The sequence below is a fragment of the Rattus norvegicus genome, chromosome 3 (assembly GCF_036323735.1).
Source record: "Rattus norvegicus strain BN/NHsdMcwi chromosome 3, GRCr8, whole genome shotgun sequence".
Classification (NCBI taxonomy): Eukaryota; Metazoa; Chordata; class Mammalia; order Rodentia; family Muridae; genus Rattus; species Rattus norvegicus.
Window position 1 is genome coordinate 169,898,783 of NC_086021.1, and position 22,274 is coordinate 169,921,056.

Here is a 22,274-nt window from a genome sequence, read left to right on the forward strand (position 1 = left end):
TGGGGCCTCAAGAAACAGGGTTTCTATGTGTACCTCTACTGGCCTGGATCTCACTCTGTAGACCAGGCTGGCCTCAGACTCAGAGATCTGCCTGTCTCTGCCTGCCAAGTGCTGGGATTAAAAATGTAAACCACTGCCCAGTCAAAGTTGAATATTTCAACTATGAATATTTGTTAATAAACTAAAAGATATATGTGCACTGGTGAAATAGCACACAAAAAGAAACGAAAGTTTAGAGAGAAATACTTTCCATGCATTGTTAAGTGTGTAAGCAAGTATGCTGGCATTTGGAGGTGCAGACCAAAGTGACATGCGACTTGTAGCCATGACATCATCATCAGTCACCACTACCACCACCCTACCATGAAAAAAAGAATGTGTAACAATAATAGAACTAAAAATGGCTATCACATTTCAGGCATAACAGACTTTGTACTGGATTCAGCAAGACTTTTGTTAAAATATAGACATACTTCTCGTCGTTGGGAGAAACATTCTTCTCACTTCATCAACCTCTTCAAGGTCCCCTTCTGCAGCCCTGTGGCATCTTTAAGGAGTCACTTGTTGCCTCTCTAGTTGCAATTCAGGCCTGGAAAAGAAGCATCAGCCCATCACCTCACAAGAAAAGAAAGCACATTCTAGGAAGCCTGCTTATCTGGCCTCATTAATCTTTCTTTCCTAGTTCATTCTTAGAGCGCTGTACATATACCAGGCGCTCAGAGGCAAGTGAGGTCATCAAAATGCACACAGTGATTTACAGCAACTGCAAGTGCTGCTGGGGCACTGATGTGAGCTCTGACCACTTAAAGCTGAGACTGGAGCATATCAACACAGGTCAGTGAGCTCAGCCATCAAATCGAGATGATTCATTAAAGTCTCTTCATCTCCCACTCTAGCTTCAGGCAGTCTGACAGCAATAATTAGCTGATAAACATGGGGCCTGCAATTTTCAGGATGTGCTAATTTTTTTGTCTGTCTCTGTCTCTGTCTCTGTCTCTGTCTCTGTCTCTGTCTCTGTCTCTGTCTCTCTCTCTCTCTCTCTCTCTCTCTCTCTCTCTTTCCATATTCTAGGCCAAGCAACTATTTTTCTTTCTCTTCCTCTCTGATCCTTGCATCCACATCATCCCATCTTCCTACAGGCAGTGTTAGGCCTATGGTAATTCATAGTGAATGAACAAAACAAAGTCTTTTAAACCAAACCACCAAAGATGCTTTATGAGGGCTTCAAATTACTGAGGAAAGACTTAAAAACATAGTGCTCCTGAATTCTATATTCCTTTACCAAAGCGTTCTTCTTAGTTAAAATGCCAACTAGCAGCAAAATGGACCCAAAGTGAGTATACTAGTAGAAGGGCTTGAAATTTCAGATATCCACACCTTGCTACATTAGAGGGTGTCAAGGTTAGGAACGTCTATGAATACAAACAGGTTTGGCCATCACAAATAAATCACTAACAAAGTAGCTACAGTTTATTATCAGCATTCTTTCATCCTTAACACGCACTTATGCCTTCCCCACTGCATCAGCTCCACACGAGGAGCTCTGGTTCCATTAGCACATATGATCCTTACCATGATCTTACTATGCAAATCCTATTGTTCTAATTACCCAATGATGAAACGGAGAAATTTAGTAAATTATTCTAGCCATGCCGAGTGTACTGTGCTGCTTTTGACAGTCAAGCAAATTTAATTTTAATTTTCCAGTATATTAAAGACTCATGCCTATTTCACTTTTGTTTCCCTGGATTTTTTCCCCTAATTTACAATTTATTAAAAACCAATTTATTAAAAACCTAATTTGTGCTTCTCCAACTTTTTCTTATTTTAAAAAAATTATCTTATGAACAGAAGAAAAAATCTGGGGGCAAGAGAGATGGCTCAGTGGTTAAGATCACTGACAACTGGGGTTGGGGATTTAGCTCAGTGGTAGAGCGCTTGCCTAGCAAGCGCAAGGCCCTGGGTTTGGTCCCCAGCTCCAAAAAAAAAGAAGAAAAAAAAATCACTGACAACTCTTGCAGAAGCACTGGGTTCAGTTCCCAATATCCATGTGGCAGCTTACGGCCAACTGTAGATCCAGTTCTAAGGGATCTTCTCCTGTGGGTTCCAGGCACATATGGTGCACAGATATACATGCAGGCAAACAAGACATTCACACATACAAAAAATAAGCAATTTTTTTCTGAAAAGAAAGAAAATCTGATGTGGTGGAAATAAGAAGCGATAATTATCATAAACTATTACATTCACTCACCACTGTAATTTATTCTATTTATTCTCGCCATTTTGTTGTTTACCAAATCTCCTCTAACTTTGAAGTCACAAAACAAGCAAGACATTTCTTTCCTCTCCCGTTCACTGGCTGGGACACAATGCTAATAATGTAAGCAGCGAACCAATTGATTCACTGCAGACATTCGAATATTGTGTATTTCATGCTCTAGACTCTTAGCCAGGATGGTGTATTTATGTTGTAAGAAGCATCAGGTATACGAAACAACTAACATACACACATCTGAAAAGACAAGAACCATAAAATACAGCAGTGACTGTGGGCCAAAAGCCATTCGCCTCAGTCATGAAGAAATGCTTCATGACTGACACACATCTACCTCTGTGGGAGAAGCTCTTCTCACCCCCACCTACAGAATGCATCCTTCAAAAACAAAGAGCAGGTGGACAACGAAGAAATGTGTAAGAAGTGTTCACAGGGGCTGCAGAGTAAAACACTTTTACCTGTAGCACAACAGAGCCACCAAAAAAGACAACTACATTGCTTTCCACACATTTTCATAAAATCAAGGATTGCTGCATTCCTGAACAAGACTAAGCTGTTTTAAACAGACTAAATATAGAAACTAATCAATGTCAGACCAGACTATATTTTAAATTATTCATCTAAGGTAGAAGTTTTCCAAAGTTAATCAAATAAAAATGATAAATCAAAACTACAGTCCTTAATTGTTATTATAGGAAGAAACCCACTTGGGACCATCTGTCTATGAGATTAACTGCCCACAGACAAGAGAGAAATGTCCAAATGGAGTAATGCTACAAAATCATGTGGATTCCAACAAGTCACAAGGTAACTATGACAGGAAAGCCATAGTTACTTGTGAGATCACAGAAAGCCTATGATGTCATTTTAATTAAAGCAAAATCTACATAATGTAGTACTCACCATGGACATTTCAGTGGCATTTAGACTATTCCATGGCATTGAGCAACAATTACCTGTACCCATTCACAAAATATTTTCAGCAATTGAAAATTATCTCCTTGTACAAAGCTCAAGTCCAAATGGATCAAAGACCTACACATAAAACCATATACATTCAAACTAACAGAAGAAAAAGTGGGGAAGAGCCTTGAACACATGGGCACAACATTTCCTGAACAGAACACCAATAACTTATGCTCTAAGATCAAGAATTGACAAATGGGACCTCATAAAACTGCAAAGCTTCTATAAGGCAAAGGACACTGCCATTAGGACAAAACGGCAACCAACAGATTGGGAAAAGATCTTTACCAATCCTACATCTGATAGAGGGCTAGTATCCAATATATACAAAGAACTCAAGAAGTTAGACTCCAGAGAGCCAAATAACCATATTAAAAATGGGATACAGAGCTAAACAACGAATTCTCAACTGAGGAATATCGAATGGCTGAGAAGTACCTAAAGAAATGTTCAACATCCTTAGTCATCAGGGAAATGCAAATCAAAACAACCCTAAGATTCCACCTCACACTAGTAAGAATGGCTAAGATAAAAAAAGTCAGGTGATAACAGATGCTGGCAAGGATATGGAGAAAGAGGAACACTCCTCCATTGTTGGTGGGATTGCAGACTGGTACAACCATTCTGGAAATCAGTCTGGAGGTTCCTCAGAAAATTGGACATTGAACTGCCTGAGGATCCAGCTATACCTCTCTTGGGCATATACCCAAAAGATGCCCCAACATATAAAAAAGACAGGTGCTCCACTATGTTCATCGCAGCCTTATTTATAATATCCAGAAGCTGGAAAGAACCCAGATGCCCTTCAACAGAGGAATGGATACAGAAAATGTGGTACATCTACACAATGGAATATTACTCAGCTATCAAAAACAATGACTTTATGAAATTCGTAGGCAAATGGTTGGAATTGGAAAATATCATCCTGAGTGAGGTAACCCAATCACAGAAAAACACACATGGTATGCACTCATTGATAAGTGGCTATTAGCCCAAATGCTTGAATTACCCTAGATGCCTAGAACAAATGAAACTCAAGACGGATGATCAAAATGTGAATGCTTCACTCCTTTTTTAAAAGGGGAACAAGAATACCCCAGTTCCATGGGATCTGATCCCCTTTCTGCCGCCATGGGCACCAGACACATGCATTTGATACATGTACAGGTATGCAGGCAAAATGCTCATGTACGAAAAATAATTTTTTAAAAGCTTTGCCTTTATGTTTACTTGGGTATCGTAGGTTTTGCTCTCGTAACTGGGCCTTTGATTCGTTTTGGCTTTAGCATATGGGGTGAATTTGGAGCACAACCTCACTGTTCTACATGAAGATACTGATTCGTCTCTACACCATTTATTGAGAGCATCCTTTCACTACTGAATTGTATTACAGCCTTTTCAAAAAATAGCTGGCAACACTCAAAAGGGTTATTTCTGATTCTCGTTTTTTCTATTTATCTGTACACATACTTTTATGCCAGAATCATACTATTTTATTACCACATCTTTGTAGTGAATTCTGAAACAGACATGCACATCTTCTGACTTCATTCTTCAAGGTCCTCTGACTCTGTGCGAGTGACTGGGATATCAAACCCACACACCAGCTTGTACCACCGGCACTTCAATGCAGACCTTTTTTCTTTTCTTTACATGCCCAGAATAAAATTAATAAGAAAAAGATCATTTCTAAAGCAGACTTTTATTTCTCTGATTAATGTGAAGGGTATGTGTGTGCACGCGTGCTCATGTACTCTGCACCTGGAGTTATAGGCTGTGTTAGCGTCCTGATGTGGGTGCTAGGAGCCAACTCAGGTCTGCATCACACACAGGGGCTCTTAGCCTCTGCGTTCTCTGTTCAACCTAAAGGCTCTTTAAAAACAATCTTCTTAAAAAATGTTGGCTGAGGGAACCCTGGTGCACTGAAGCTCCCGGAAGGGGCGGCACAGGTCTTCCTGGTTGCTGCCGCTGCAGAGAGCCCCTGGGCAGCACCCCACGAGCGAACTTGAGCCTCGGGACCACAGGTAAGACCAAATTTTCTGCTGCAAGAAAGCTGCCTGGTGAGCTTGGGACACACGGAAGCAGAATTTCTCTAGGACCGGGCACGTTCTGTGTTTACCGGAAGTCCCACACCCGCGGATCCCGGCCCGCAGCAGCTCTCTGCTCCCAGACCCGGTGAGAGAGAGACCCAACCGCCTGGTCAGGTGGGCACTCCTGAGGCTGCAGAGCGGAAGAGACCACCAACACTGCTCACCCCTGCCCACATCCCTGGCCCAAGAGGAAACTGTATAAGGCCTCTGGGCTCCCGTGGGGGAGGGCCCAGGAGCGGCAGGACACCTGCCTGAGACACCGCCGGAACCTGAAAGAAACAGACCGGATAAACAGTTCTCTGCACCCAAATCCCGTGGGAGGGAGAGCTAAACCTTCAGAGAGGCAGACAAGCCTGGGAAACCAGAAGAGGCTGCTCCCTGCACACACATCTCGGACGCCAGAGGAAAAAGCCAAAGACCATCTGGAACCCTGGTGCACTGAAGCTCCCGGAAGGGGCGGCACAGGTCTTCCTGGTTGCTGCCGCTGCAGAGAGCCCCTGGGCAGCACCCCACGAGCAAACCTGAGCCTCGGGACCACAGGTAAGACCAAATTTTCTGCTGCAAGAAAGCTGCCTGGTGAACTCAAGACACAGGCCCACAGGAACAGCTGAAGACCTGTAGAGAGGAAAAACTACACGCCCGAAAGCAGAACACTCTGTCCCCATAACTGACTGAAAGAGAGGAAAACAGGTCTACAGCACTCCTGACACACAGGCTTATAGGACAGTCTAGCCACTGTCAGAAATAGCAGAACAAAGTAACACTAGAGATAATCTGATGGCGAGAGGCAAGCGCAGGAACCCAAGCAACAGAAACCAAGACTACATGCCATCATCGGAGCCCAATTCTCCCACCAAAACAAACATGGAATATCCAAACACACCAGAAAAGCAAGATCTAGTTTCAAAATCATATTTGATCATGATGCTGGAGGACTTCAAGAAAGACCTGAACACACTTAGGGAAGCACAGGAAAACATTAATAAACAAGTAAAAGCCTACAGAGAGGAATCGCAAAAATCCCTGAAAGAATTCCAGGAAAACACAATCAAACAGTTGAAGGAATTAAAAATGGAAATAGAAGCAATCAAGAAAGAACACATGGAAACAACCCTGGATATAGAAAACCAAAAGAAGAGACAAGGAGCTGTAGATACAAGCTTCACCAACAGAATACAAGAGATGGAAGAGAGAATCTCAGGAGCAGAAGATTCCATAGAAATCATTGACTCAACTGTCAAAGATAATGTAAAGCGGAAAAAGCTACTGGTCCAAAACATACAGGAAATCCAGGACTCAATGAGAAGATCAAACCTAAGGATAATAGGTATAGAAGAGAGTGAAGACTCCCAGCTCAAAGGACCAGTAAATATCTTCAACAAAATCATAGAAGAAAACTTCCCTAACCTAAAAAAAGAGATACCCATAGACATACAAGAAGCCTACAGAACTCCAAATAGATTGGACCAGAAAAGAAACACCTCCCGTCACATAATTGTCAAAACACCAAACGCACAAAATAAAGAAAGAATATTAAAAGCAGTAAGGGAAAAAGGTCAAGTAACATATAAAGGGAGACCTATCAGAATCACACCAGACTTCTCGCCAGAAACTATGAAGGCCAGAAGATCCTGGACTGATGTTATACAGACCCTAAGAGAACACAAATGCCAGCCCAGATTACTGTATCCAGCAAAACTCTCAATTAACATTGATGGAGAAACCAAGATATTCCATGACAAAACCAAATTTACACAATATCTTTCTACAAATCCAGCACTACAAAGGATAATAAATGGTAAAGCCCAACATAAGGAGGCAAGCTATACCCTAGAAGAAGCAAGAAACTAATCGTCTTGGCAACAAAACAAAGAGAATGAAAGCACACAAACATAACCTCACATCCAAATATGAATATAACGGGAAGCAATAATCACTATTCCTTAATATCTCTCAATATCAATGGCCTCAACTCCCCAATAAAAAGACATAGATTAACAAACTGGATACGCAACGAGGACCCTGCATTCTGCTGCCTACAGGAAACACACCTCAGAGACAAAGACAGACACTACCTCAGAGTGAAAGGCTGGAAAACAACTTTCCAAGCAAATGGTCAGAAGAAGCAAGCTGGAGTAGCCATTCTAATATCAAATAAAATCAATTTCCAACTAAAAGTCATCAAAAAAGATAAGGAAGGACACTTCATATTCATCAAAGGAAAAATCAACCAAGATGAACTCTCAATCCTAAATATCTATGCCCCAAATACAAGGGCACCTACATACGTAAAAGAAACCTTACTAAAGCTCAAAACACACATTGCACCTCACACAATAATAGTGGGAGATTTCAACACCCCACTCTCATCAATGGACAGATCATGGAAACAGAAATTAAACAGTGATGTAGACAGACTAAGAGAAGTCATGAGCCAAATGGACTTAACGGATATTTATAGAACATTCTATCCTAAAGCAAAAGGATATACCTTCTTCTCAGCTCCTCATGGTACTTTCTCCAAAATTGACCATATAATTGGTCAAAAAACGGGCCTCAACAGGTACAGAAAGATAGAAATAATCCCATGCGTGCTATCGGACCACCACGGCCTAAAACTGGTCTTCAATAACAGTAAGGGAAGAATGCCCACATATACGTGGAAATTGAACAATGCTCTACTCAATGATAACCTGGTCAAGGAAGAAATAAAGAAATTAAAAACTTTTTAGAATTTAATGAAAATGAAGATACAACATACTCAAACTTATGGGACACAATGAAAGCTGTGCTAAGAGGAAAACTCATAGCGCTGAGTGCCTGCAGAAAGAAACAGGAAAGAGCATATGTCAGCAGCTTGACAGCACACCTAAAAGCTCTAGAACAAAAAGAAGCAAATACACCCAGGAGGAGTAGAAGGCAGGAAATAATCAAACTCAGAGCTGAAATCAACCAAGTAGAAACAAAAAGGACCATAGAAAGAATCAACAGAACCAAAAGTTGGTTCTTTGAGAAAATCAACAAGATAGATAAACCCTTAGCCAGTCTAACGAGAGGACACAGAGAGTGTGTCCAAATTAACAAAATCAGAAATGAAAAGGGAGACATAACTACAGATTCGGAGGAAATTCAAAAAATCATCAGATCTTACTATAAAAACCTATATTCAACAAAATTTGAAAATCTTCAGGAAATGCACAATTTCCTAGACAGATACCAGGTATCAAAGTTAAATCAGGAACAGATAAACCAGTTAAACAACCCCATAACTCCTAAGGAAATAGAAGCATTCATTAAAGGTCTCCCAACCAAAAAGAGCCCAGGTCCAGACGGGTTTAGTGCAGAATTCTATCAAACCTTCATAGAAGACCTCATACCAATATTATCCAAACTATTCCACAAAATTGAAACAGATGGAGCCCTACCGAATTCCTTCTACGAAGCCACAATTACTCTTATACCTAAACCACACAAAGACACAACAAAGAAAGAGAACTTCAGACCAATTTCCCTTATGAATATCGACGCAAAAATACTCAATAAAATTCTGGCAAACCGAATTCAAGAGCACATCAAAACAATCATCCACCATGATCAAGTAGGCTTCATCCCAGGCATGCAGGGATGGTTTAATATACGGAAAACCATCAACGTGATCCATTATATAAACAAACTGAAAGAACAGAACCACATGATCATTTCATTAGATGCTGAGAAAGCATTTGACAAAATTCAACACCCCTTCATGATAAAAGTCCTGGAAAGAATAGGAATTCAAGGCCCATACCTAAACATAGTAAAAGCCATATACAGCAAACCAGTTGCTAACATTAAACTAAATGGAGAGAAACTTGAAGCAATCCCACTAAAATCAGGGACTAGACAAGGCTGCCCACTCTCTCCCTACTTATTCAATATAGTTCTTGAAGTTCTAGCCAGAGCAATCAGACAACAAAAGGAGATCAAAGGGATACAGATCGGAAAAGAAGAGGTCAAAATGTCACTATTTGCAGATGACATGATAGTATATTTAAGTGATCCCAAAAGTTCCACCAGAGAACTACTAAAGCTGATAAACAACTTCAGCAAAGTGGCTGGGTATAAAATTAACTCAAATAAATCAGTTGCCTTCCTCTATACAAAAGAGAAACAAGCCGAGAAAGAAATTAGGGAAACGACACCCTTCATAATAGACCCAAATAATATAAAGTACCTCGGTGTGACTTTAACCAAGCAAGTAAAAGATCTGTACAATAAGAACTTCAAGACACTGAGGAAAGAAATTGAAGAAGACCTCAGAAGATGGAAAGATCTCCCATGCTCATGGATTGGCAGGATTAATATAGTAAAAATGGCCATTTTACCAAAAGCAATCTACACATTCAATGTAATCCCCATCAAAATACCAATCCAATTCTTCAACGAGTTAGACAGAACAATTTGCAAATTCATCTGGAATAACAAAAAACCCAGGATAGCTAAAGCTATCCTCAACAATAAAAGGACTTCAGGGGGAATCACTATCCCTGAACTCAAGCAGTATTACAGAGCAATAGTGATAAAAACTGCATGGTATTGGTACAGAGACAGACAGATAGACCAATGGAATAGAATTGAAGACCCAGAAATGAACCCACACACCTATGGTCACTTGATTTTTGACAAAGGAGCCAAAACCATCCAATGGAAAAAAGATAGCATTTTCAGCAAATGGTGCTGGTTCAACTGGAGGGCAACATGTAGAAGAATGCAGATCGATCCATCCTTATCACCCTGTACAAAGCTTAAGTCCAAGTGGATCAAGGACCTCCACATCAAACCAGACACACTCAAACTAATAGAAGAAAAACTAGGGAAGCATCTGGAACACATGGGCACTGGAAAAAATTTCCTGAACAAAACACCAATGGCTTATGCTCTAAGATCAAGAATTGACAAATGGGATCTCATAAAACTGCAAAGCTTCTGTAAGGCAAAGGACACTGTGGTTAGGACAAAACGGCAACCAACAGATTGGGAAAAGATCTTTACCAATCCTACAACAGATAGAGGCCTTATATCCAAAATATACAAAGAACTCAAGAAGTTAGACCGCAGGGAAACAAATAACCCTATTAAAAAATGGGGTTCAGAGCTAAACAAAGAATTCACAGCTGAGGAATGCCGAATGGCTGAGAAACACCTAAAGAAATGTTCAACATCTTTAGTCATAAGGGAAATGCAAATCAAAACAACCCTGAGATTTCACCTCACACCAGTGCGATTGGCTAAGATCAAAAACTCAGGTGACAGCAGATGCTGGCGAGGATGTGGAGAAAGAGGAACACTCCTCCATTGTTGGTGGGATTGCAGACTGGTAAAACCATTCTGGAAATCAGTCTGGAGGTTCCTCAGAAAATTGGACATTGAACTGCCTGAGGATCCAGCTATACCTCTCTTGGGCATATACCCAAAAGATGCCTCAACATATAAAAGAGACACGTGCTCCACTATGTTCATCGCAGCCTTATTTATAATAGCCAGAAACTGGAAAGAACCCAGATGCCCTTCAACAGAGGAATGGATACAGAAAATGTGGTACATCTACACAATGGAATATTACTCAGCTATCAAAAACAACGAGTTTATGAAATTCGTAGGCAAATGGTTGGAACTGGAAAATATCATCCTGAGTGAGCTAACCCAATCACAGAAAGACATACATGGTATGCACTCATTGATAAGTGGCTATTAGCCCAAATGCTTGAATTACCCTAGAACCCTAGAACAAACGAAACTCAAGACGGATGATCAAAATGTGAATGCTTCACTCCTTCTTTAAATGAGGAAAAAGAATACCCTTGGCAGGGAAGGGAGAGGCAAAGATTAAAACAGAGACTGAAGGAACACCCATTCAGAGCCTGCCCCACATGTGGCCCATACATATACAGCCACCCAATTAGACAAGATGGATGAAGCAAAGAAGTGCAGACCAACAGGAGCCGGATGTAGATCGCTCCTGAGAGACACAGCCAGAATACAGCAAATATAGAGGCGAATGCCAGCAGCAAACCACTGAACTGAGAATAGGTCCCCTATTGAAGGAATCAGAGAAAGAACTGGAAGAGCTTGAAGGGGCTCGAGATCCCAAAAGTACAACAATGCCAAGCAACCAGAGCTTCCAGGGACTAAGCCACTACCTAAAGACTATACATGGACTGACCCTGGACTCTGACCCCATAGGTAGCAATGAATATCCTAGTAAGAGCACCAGTGGAAGGGGAAGCCCTGGGTCCTGCTAAGACTGAACCCCCAGTGAACTAGTCTATGGGGGGAGGGCGGCAATGGGGGGAGGGTTGGGAGGGGAACACCCATAAGGAAGGGGAGGGGGGAGGGGGATGTTTGCCCGGAAACCGGGAAAGGGAATAACACTCGAAATGTATATAAGAAATACTCAAGTTAATAAAAAAAAAAAAATGTTGGCTGAGGTACCTGAGAAAACAGTCATTTGATGTTACAGATAGTCCTTGGACTGGACAAAATCTGTTTCTTGCTTTCGCATCAAAATTTAAAGTGAAAAAGATGTGGTAACATAGGAAAAAAATAACTACAGTGCTTTCTAAGACTAGCCACTTCCAGGAAATTGTATAGTCCCCAAAAGTACAAGTCATTTGAGACTGGAAGATTGAGTTTATGAAGCAAGGGACTGCTGCTGCACCTGTGTGCGCTGTCAATTTCTCAGAGGCTCCTGAACCAGAAAGCCCTCCTGACAAAGTAGGTGGAAAAGGCTCTCTGTTTGGCCCTGCCTCCAGGACAGCCACAGTCATACTCTCTGTAGCAGTGCTTTCTTTCTTTTTAAAAAAAAATTTTTTTATTTTAATTTACATGAGTACACTGTAGCTGTCTTCAGACACACCAGAAGAGGGCATTGAATCCCATTACAGATGGTTGTGAGCCACCATGTGGGTGCTGGGAATTGAACTCAGGACCCCTGGAAGGGCAGTCAGTGCTCTTAACCGCTGAGCCATCTCTCTAGCCAGTGTTTTCAACAAGATAACTTAATTGCACCTTGCCCTGCTCCACACTCCTCTACTCTAACTGCATACAGTTCACCTGAACTTAATGTCAAGACTCAGGAACAGGCGGGCACAGGCTTTTGCATATATTTATGCAAGTATGTGTGTCTGTGCATGTATATGCACACATGGAGTTACAAGCTCTTATGAAACAAGCCAGGGGCAGACTTAGTTCACTCTAGTCTGTCAGAGAGACAGCCTTGGTTCTCAAACCCCCCAGCTCAGAATCTCTACTCTGACGTAGCACAAAGTACCCAAGCACAGGACAATTGAATTACGTCAATTACACAAGGCTGTTGTTTTCATTTTCAGGAGTCAAGAGGAGGATCTTATTTCACTTCTGCTGGAAAGGTAGACAAGGGCTGCCCAGCAAGGGTTTGAAGCACTAGTGCTCCTCAACCCTGAAGACTAAAGCAGAAGGGAGCCAGACCAGGCAATCAGGGACACTTGCTGCAGAGCTGGCTCGGGAATAACTCTAGGATTGTGACAACTGCTGTGATCTGATTAAATGCACAGGCTTGTCCATTGGATGGTAAATGGAATAGCCTCTTAAAACTTAGCCCTTCCCTTTCTTCTTCCTCCTTTGCTTTTTCTCTTTTCTTTTTTTGTAAATGGAGTTTCTCACTGATTTGAAGACTGCTATTTGGTGTTTAATAGCTGAATTGCTGATGTGGCCATCTGCAACTTCAGTTTTGTTCTCTGCTCTCTGTGGTGGTCCTTGTTATAAGTGTCTGAAAGCCAACCCTTATTGCAAGGCAAATGCTAGGTTTGCAAGCCTCACCAGACAGGAAAAGGGAAACAGACGGCATACTGAGATTTGTGAAACAGCTACCGACCGATAAGCCTCAATTTTAAAGTAGCCAGTATGTGGTCAGCCAACAGGAGAATGGATAGACTGGAAAGTATGCAGTGGAACACTACTGAGCAATAAAAAACAATATTTACCTGATGTATCACAGACTGAACTTATTGAACAAATGAATCTTAGACATAAAAGGAAATATATAATTCTGGTTTATAAACCAGAATTTTAGGGAAACCAAGTAATCTCTGATGGTAAAACAAAAAATTACAAGAGAGATTACATCTGAATGACAGTGAGAGCACAAACGCTCTTTTCAAGTTGACAAGAACATTCTGTGAGAGAGCCTGGAGCTGATTACCCTTCTCAAAACTGCAGGTAAAATCTGCATGCTTCTCCAGGTGGTAGTGGTGCATAGTCCTGACCCCGCAAAGGCAGAGACAAGTGGAACTCTGTGTGTTCGAGGCTAGTCTGGTATATAGAGTGAATTCCAGGACAGACAGACAGACCTACACAGAAAAACCCTGTTTGTTTTTTAATCTGCATGTTTTGTCTATGTAAATTACACCTCAACTATTAAAAATGTTAAAGTTCGGGGCTGGGGATTTAGCTCAGTGGTAGAGCGCTTACCTAGGAAGCGCAAGGCCCTGGGTTCGGTCCCCAGCTCCGAAAAAAAGAACCAAAAAAAAAAAATGTTAAAGTTCAAAGGCCTTTTTAAAAAAACAACACAGGCAGTTTTGTATCATTACTATGTGGTAACGTTCTGAGTTAGAGGTAAGATGTTTGACAACTGTGTATTCATCTGTCTTTAAGGCCAATAGGGCGGCTTGATGGATGAGAAAGCATTTGCCACCAAGCCCAACAACCTGAGGTTAGTTTCTAGGACTCACATACTAGAAATAAGAACTGACTTCTGAAAGCTGACTTCTGACTTCTACATGCAAGTACGCATACAAACACACACACAATAAATGTAGTTAAAATTCAAATACATGGGGCTGTAGAGTTGGATCAGTAGTTAAGAGTGCTTGCTGTTATTGAAAAGGTCACGGTTCAATTCCCAGCCCCCACATGGAGGCTCATCACTTCCTCAGGCACTTGGCATACATGTGATACCCAGACATACATGGAAGCAAAACACTCATTTACATAAAATAATAACAACAAATCTAAAAAATACCTAAGTGAAACAGTGATGTATTTTGTGTGTGTGTGATATGCATGAGTGTGCACTTGCAGAGGCCAGGGATTAATAAACATCAGGTTTCTCTGTCTCTACCCACCTTGCTTTTGAGACCGTTTCTCTTACTGAACCCAAGACTCCGCTGTTTCATCTGAACTGGCTAGACAGAGCTCCAGGTACCCACCTGCTCCAACAACGCCTCCAGCACGGACGTTACAGGTGAGCACCACAGCACTCAGCCTTTATATGACTCCTGTGAGTCTAAATTCAGGTTTTCATTATTGTGCAATCACTATACCCACTGAGCCATCTCCCCAGCTGTGGTGGTGTGAATATGCTTGGCCCAGAGAGTGGCACTATTAGGAGGTGTGGCCTTGTTGGAGGAAGTGTATCACTTTGAGGTGGGCTTTGAGACCCCCTTCTTCAAACGCCTGGAAGCCAGTCGTCCCCTGGCTGCCTTCTGATCAAGATTTGGAACACTCAGCTCTTTCTCCAGCACCATGCCTGCCTGAATGCCACCATGCTTCCCACCTTAATGACAATGAACTGAACTTCTGAACCTGTAAGCCAGCCCCAATTAAATGTTGTCCTTTTTAAGAGTTGCCTTGGTCACAGTGTCTGTTCACAGCAGTGGAAACCCTAAGGCACCAGTCTTCACTTAATAAATTCTAATTACATGGATATTTCTATCAAGTTTTTCTTACTCTAAACACCCCTCTCCAAGTCAAATAGTTTAGGTATATTGAAAGTATAAAGTATAGTATCAAGGTAAGACATATGTAAAAATAAAGTAGATTATAAAGTCATGTATACTCCTTATGGCAAACTGGGAAATTACAGAAGCTTGAAGACTATGGAAGAGCACTCTGTGGTTGTCAATTTTGACCGACTGGCTGGAGAAATATCTAGATAGGTAAAAGCACATCTCCAGGTATTTCCAAAAGCAGTTATATCACTGGGGACTACTACTTGGTATTTATAGTATGGTTACAGAAATTAAGTGAAGAGGAGGAGGAAGGGGGAGAAAAGGAGGATGAAATTGCCCTTTCCTGAACTCTTCCTGTATTTTCCTTCTCTGTGCTTTCCACCTACCAAGAAGTAAAGAACAGTCTTTGCAACATACTGATAGCATGATGTCATGCATGCCAGATATGTGGAGTCTGACTGACAACCATGACTGACACCTTTGAAATTGTCTTAGTTACGGTTACTATTGCTGTGATGAAACATCACGACCAAAAGCAACTTGGAGAGGAAAAGGGTTATTTCACTCACAGTTCCATACAACTCATAGCTCATTGCCAAAAGCAGCAAGGGCAAGAATTCAAGCAAGCAGGAACCTAGAGGCAGGAGCTGATGCAGAAGCATGGAGGAGGGTGTTGCTTATGGACTTGCTATCATGGTTTGCTCAGCCTGCTTTCTTATGAACCCAGGACCACCACCCCAGGGATAGCACTGCTCATCATGGTCTGGGCCTTCCCCCATCAAACACTAATTAAGAAAACACCATCCAGCTGGATCTTATAGAGGCCTTTTCTCAATTGAGGCTCCCTCCACCCCTGATAACTCTAGGTTGTGTCAAGTTGACATAGGGCTAGCCATCACAGAACTATAAGCCAAAATAAGTCCTTCTTCCATTAACTTATCTCTGTCAGACATGTTGTTTCTGTTTCTCTCTCTCTCTCTCTCTCTCTCTCTCTCTCTCTCTCTCTCTCTCTCACACACACACACACACACACACACACACACACACACACAAACACACAGTTCAACCCAACTGGATAATGTATATGGTAATACTATTTTCTTTCTAATGTGTATATCAGACACTTCCCATGTTGTTGAGTATTTTTACTATGCTTTTCTGGTTAAACATTTTTATGTGATTATTATCATCCACACATTTCTGTAGGACAAATTACTAATCCTGTGGAAGAGCTGGAGGAAGGATTGAGGGATCTGAAGATGATAGGGACTCCAACAGAGTCAAGTGATCTGGACCCTTAAGGGCTCCCAGAGACTGAACCACTAACCAAAGTGCAGACAGGGGCTGGACCTCGACCCCTGCACATGTGTAGCAGATGTGAAGCTTGGTCTTCATGTGGGTTCCCACCAACTGGCACAGAGGCTGTCCCTGAATCTGTTGCTCCTCGTGGATACCGTTCCCTTAACTGGGCTGCCTTGTCTGGCCTCAGTGGGAAAGGATGTGCTTAGCTCTAAAGACTTGATGTGCCAGGGTGACAGAATGATGCTTGGCTAATGATGCTGCTGAGTGAGAAAATGCCCCATACATTATATCTGCCATTGCAATGTTTTCTTAGCTTACATTCTTTATTCAATTTTGTTAGTTTGTTTAGATATATCCTAATTAAACATTATTACTAAGATGGCTATTCTTGATTGTCAACTTGAGTATATCTAGAATTAATTAAAACCCAAAAATGGAATGTCCACTAAGAAGGATATTTGTTTAATTTGAAGTAGGAAGACCCACTTGTAGTCAAGATCTTTAAAGTAGAATACATGCCTTTAATCCAGATCTTTTGAGCTTGGATAGCCTCCTCTTACCTGGGCCACACCTTCTGCTGGGAGCCTATAGAAGGACATGGAAGAAGGAAGGTTTTGCTCTTTGCCTGTTTGTTCTCAGCTCAACAGCAAGTTCATAAGACACACTGGCATTAGCCTGTCTTTGGGATTCCAGCATATACTGAAGACCAGCTGAGATTTCCAGCCTCATAGACTGAACAACTACTGGATTCTTGGACTTTCAATTCAGAGACAGCCATTGTTGAATTAGCTGGATCACAACCTGTAAATCATCCTAATATTCCCTAATTCTAATAAATCTAATCTATATTACCTTATATAATTTTTGCATATAAATTACTGTTTTCATCAAGATTGTTATCCTAGGATAGAGCTCAAGAATTTGACATTTCTTGGGTAAAGCATTTCTAAGAACATTTTAAGACCCATCTGACCGAGATACATTGTGCCACTTTGCATCCTACCAGGAGTAAGTCTTCTCTCTCTTGGCTGCATGCAGTGTCCTAGAATCTGTATGCCACAGCCCTCATCCATTCCCTACCATAACATCCACACCCATACACACAAACATGATTTGCTAATTTGATACAAGAAAACAGTATCTAACAGCTTCAAATGCATTTTTTTATTAACAGAATGGAATTGTTTTCCATTTTGGTTAAATCAGCCACTGCTCCCCCTTTTGTGGTTAGTATGCTAAATTCCTTGGACACTTTTCAGAGATAATCAGAAAGTGTCAGGAATACTTGGTTCAGCATATGCACATGTGTATACAGGTGTCTGCCCAAAAGTTCATGAATAAGGCCAGAGGTGGACATCTGGAGAGTTCTATCACTCGCCACATTATGTTTTAAGACAAAGCCTATCTCTGAACCTGGTGGTTACTGTTTTTCAGTTTAACTGGCTGGCCTTGGTATCCATCTGTTTCTCTACCAACAACATGCCAGCTTTGTGGTTACTGACACATGCCATCCCCAAACTTTCTATGTGGATACTAGGGGTCTAATTAACTCATGCTGCATAGCAAGTACCTTACCAACTATCTCTCCAAATCCCTCTTCCGTCTCTTAAAACGGCCTATGTAAAATACGAATTTTAAGAATAGATATTATAAAATATAAAAGAATTCTATAGTGGCACACTATAACAGGAAAACATTACCATAACAGAGTGATGACAAGATATTTTTAAAAATTAAAAACCCATCAAGATCATGTAGAAAAAAAAGGTCAATCTGAATCAAGCAAAAAGAAAGGACCTCCAAGAATGCGTGTTTACCCACAGAACCCTGGGGTTCTAAATTCACACAGTAGAGGCTAATGTGGAAGTAAAAGGGAGACAGGGCTTGCCAAGAAAAAAAGGTCTGAGGAGCAGCTGCATCCTCTAATGTTCTCAGAAGGACAAAGCTAGTAGAAGAGCTCTCTACAATGAAGGAGGACATTAGCTGGGGAGACCACCCACATAGGTGCTAGGACTACAGAGTGAAGAAATAGCAGGGCAAGGACACACCACACAGACACACACGCGCACACACACACAGCAGCTGGTTTTGAACCTAGCACTTCTTAGGACAAGGGTACCTGTAGCTTGAATCCACTTCTGTACTCCCTGCCACCACCCCCACCCCCCCTCGAGCTGAGGGCCAAACCCAGGGCCTTGTGCTTGCTAGGCAAGCGCTCTACCACTGAGCTAAATCCCCAACCCCTTGAATCCACTTCTGAAAGAATAGTAATTCCCACTTGATTTAAGAGAACCCAGTTTGGCTACCATTCTGATCACACAAGCAAAATCACCCAGGAGCTTCTTTAAAACATCAATTATCTACACTCCACAATTCAACTGAGCCAGTATTGACAAGAGTGGGCCCAGATTCATATATTTAAAAGCTCTCCAGAAAATTCAGTGCAGTCCTAATTTGAAAATTGCTTATTTGTCTCTGCTCCTTCCTGTTCCAGAGACACCCACATCTTCCCATGCAGTGCCAGTCCCATCCCTAAGACATGATGGTGAAGATCAGAGTGAACACATTTGGTCTTATTGGGTACCAGGGCTTCCTTCAACTCTGGCAAGCAGATCAATGACGTATCCATTGATCTCAAATGCATAGTCTACAAGCTCCAGTATGACTCTACCCATGGCTAGTTCCATAGCAGAATCAAGGCTGAGAAAGGAGAGCTTGTCATTTCCAAAGGCTGTCACCATCTTCCAGCAGTGAGATCTTGCCAACATCAAGTGGGGTGATGCTGGTGCTCAGTTTGTTGTGGAGTCTACTGGTGTCTTCACCATCATGGAGAAGGCCTAGCCAACTTGAAGGGCTGGGCTAAGAAGCTCACCATCTCTGCCTCTTCTGCTGATGCTTCCGTGTTTGTGAAGGATATGAGCCATAAGAAGTATGACAACTCACTCAAGATTGTTAGCAATGTTTCCTGTACTATCAACCACTTACCCCCACCCCCTCCAGCCAAGGTCATTCATGACAACTTCTGCATTATGGAAAGACTCATTTCGACAATCTATGCCATCACTACCACCCAGAAAACTATGGATTGCCCCTCTGGGAAGCCATAGCATGATGACCATAGGGCTGCCCAGATCATCACCCCTGAATCCACTGGTGCTGCCAAGGTGTGGGTAAGGTCTTCCCAAGCTGAACAGGAAGCTCACTGACTTTGTCTTCCGTGCTCCTACTCCAATGTATCTGTCATGAATCTGACATGCTACCTGAAGAAAGCCAAGTATGATGACATCAAGAATGTGACGAAGCAGTCAAAGGGCCCACTAAAGGGCATCCTTGGCTATACTAAAGACAAGGTTGCCTCCTCCCTTTGATGTCGGCACTGGAATTGTTCTCGATGACAACTTTGTAAAGTTCATTTCCTGGTATGATAATGGCTATAGCTACAGCAACAGGGTAGTGGTCCTCATGACCTACAGGGCCTCTAAGGAGTAAGAAGCCCTGGGACACCTGCCCCAGCAAGAATGTGAGAAGAAGAAAAAAGCCCTCAGTTACTGAAAAGTCCCTGTCCCAACTCAGCCCCCAATAATGAGCATCTCCCTTTACGGTTTCCATCCCAGATCCCCAGGAGGAGGGAGATGGGACTTAGGGAGCCCTACTCTCTTAAATCCCATCAATAGTCTTTACAACGCCTCCCTCCAAAAAGCAAATTACTTATCTGGATCCTCTTTTAAAAATGTTAACAGAAACCAAACTAACAATCATGCACTGAGGAAACCAATATATTAAAGTGAGGGCTGTGGGGTTGGGGATTTGGCTCAGTGGCAGAGTGCTTGCCTAGGAAGCGCAAGGCCCTGGGTTCAGTCCCCAGCTCCAAAAAAAAGAACCAAAAAAATAAATAAATAAAATAAAGTGAGGGCTGTGCGCTCAGTTGGTACAGTGCTTGCTTAGCATGCACAGGCCTTAGATTGAACACCGGGACTACATCACACTGGAGATGGTGACGTCAGCATGCCTGTGATCCTTGCGCTTGAGAATAGATGAAGGAGTATCAGAAACTCAAGGTCATTCTTGGCCACATAATGAGTTCAAGGCCAGCCTAGGCTATAAGAGATGGAAATGGGATGGGGCTTTGGGTTCAAGTAAGAGGGAACAAAGAAAGACACTAACACACTTGACTTAGGTTTCCAAAAAGGACCTCTCTGGATGAAGTGTCAAACGGATAGCAGCAGAGCCCGAATATGAACAGAAAAAGAAAGCAAATGGCTGGTGCAGAGCTCTGCCTTAGTGCCCACAGTAGGCTGCTGGCAATGGAGAGGGTTCTCTGCGTCCTGGAAGCAAAAGGCATCGGCAGACTTCTGATGAGCTACACATAAGGAACAGCTTTAATTACTAAATCCAGGATAGTACTGTTTTATCAAAATGGAGATTATAGGACAGTTCTGAAGTCATCAAAGAAATGCCCAGAAACTTTACAGTGCTTTTGTTCAGGATTAATTTTTTAGATTCTGAAAGTATCAAAGGCAATCATATATTTCTCTTCTCACCCTTCCTGCCAAGTAGAAATCTTCAGCACATAGTTTTATGTATATTTAACACAGAGTAATGCCCCAGATGTCTACTAGGCCTTTCACATCTAATGAGGTTCAGATATCAGGTATAACCTAGAATCCTAAGTCCATTCATACAGTAAGGTGGGGCCAGTGAAGGTACTTAAAATAATAATTAGGCAACAGCTCATGGCTACTTTTCACTATCATTTCCTAAGATTACTCTAGTAGTGAGAGTTGGTGTAAGTGCACAAAAATGTGAATGAATGCATATCAAAAGACCTATCACAGCTCCCTGACGTCCCATCTGGTTGTGTGGCCATGTGTACACACACTCACGGAACAGTGGTTCTCTGTGTCCTGGGAATGACGTGCCTGTCTTCTGCATCTCCCCAGTTCTGTAGAGATCCGCAGAGTTTATAATGCAGGGAGTCAGCCCTCCACTATAGCATCGAGACTACTCACCACAAAGGGCAAAGGTAAGTCCCTCTTCCAGGAAGCCTAGTCAATGAACAGTAACAAAACAAAGCTACGAGCCAGGGGCAAACATGAAGACTCACAATCTCCAATTCTAATGTAGTCTATTTACACACAGCTTCTCTTAGCAATAGTAAATAAAAAAATCACCTTAAAAGTCTTTGGAGGACAAAGAGTTAGGAAAAAAGGTCAAAGTAGGAAGCTATGGATATGGTAAGTATATGTTTGGGTATTATATGCATAACTTTAAAAGAAAATGTAATACAATTTAGTTTCCCAATAGCAGTAAAGGTTGTATTTCATATTCCAACTACAAAATATAAAATGCTTATTGTGTAATGATTTTTAAAAACATACAGCTATTAACCAAATAATTAATTTAAGCACTGCATTTGATATTGACAAGGCACTGAGCAGCATGCTTTACTAGACTCTCTCTCAGGTCACAGACTGGTCTGTGTTCATCTATGCGGTTCCAGTTACTCGGGTCTCACTTTACATGCCAGCAATTCCCAAAGCCAGCTTCCTGTCACCACAGGCCACCGGCATACTGCACACTGGCTCTTGGATAACCCATTTCCTCTGGAGCTCTGCTGTGCCAAACCAGAACCATGTTCTTCCTCAGGACTGATCCACCTCCCATTGCCCCCTGGATGTACAAGCCACAACCAAGCCCGTCTTCCACTACCTCCATTGCCCACTCGTATTCAGTACCTAGTAGTCTCCCGTCCTGACATTTTCTCTAACGTGCTGACTACTGTTACATCTGTGCCAAGAAACGGCTCTTCTCAACAAGACTGCAGTTTTCAAACTCTCTGCATTCTGTTCTCTACACGAGAGGAAGAGAGAGGCCCTCAGTCGTTAGGAAATC

At 42.0% G+C, this 22,274-nt stretch overlaps 1 protein-coding gene across 21 annotated transcripts in view; it reads right to left on the reverse strand.

Moving 5' to 3' along the window:
• Positions 1 to 22,274, reverse strand: part of Zhx3 (zinc fingers and homeoboxes 3) — a 130,875-nt gene that overhangs the window by 61,286 nt on the left and 47,315 nt on the right. For 18 of the 21 annotated variants that reach the window (XR_005501893.2, NM_001047097.2, XM_008762344.4 and 15 more), the window contains one exon: positions 474 to 589. The exons of 2 other annotated variants lie outside the window; for them this stretch is intronic. The gene's annotated coding sequence lies outside the window, so the exon portion shown is untranslated. Of the gene's footprint in view, positions 1 to 473; positions 590 to 2,985; positions 3,911 to 22,274 lie in introns of those variants that run through there. One more of the 21 variants, XM_006235477.5, reaches the window with a different exon arrangement.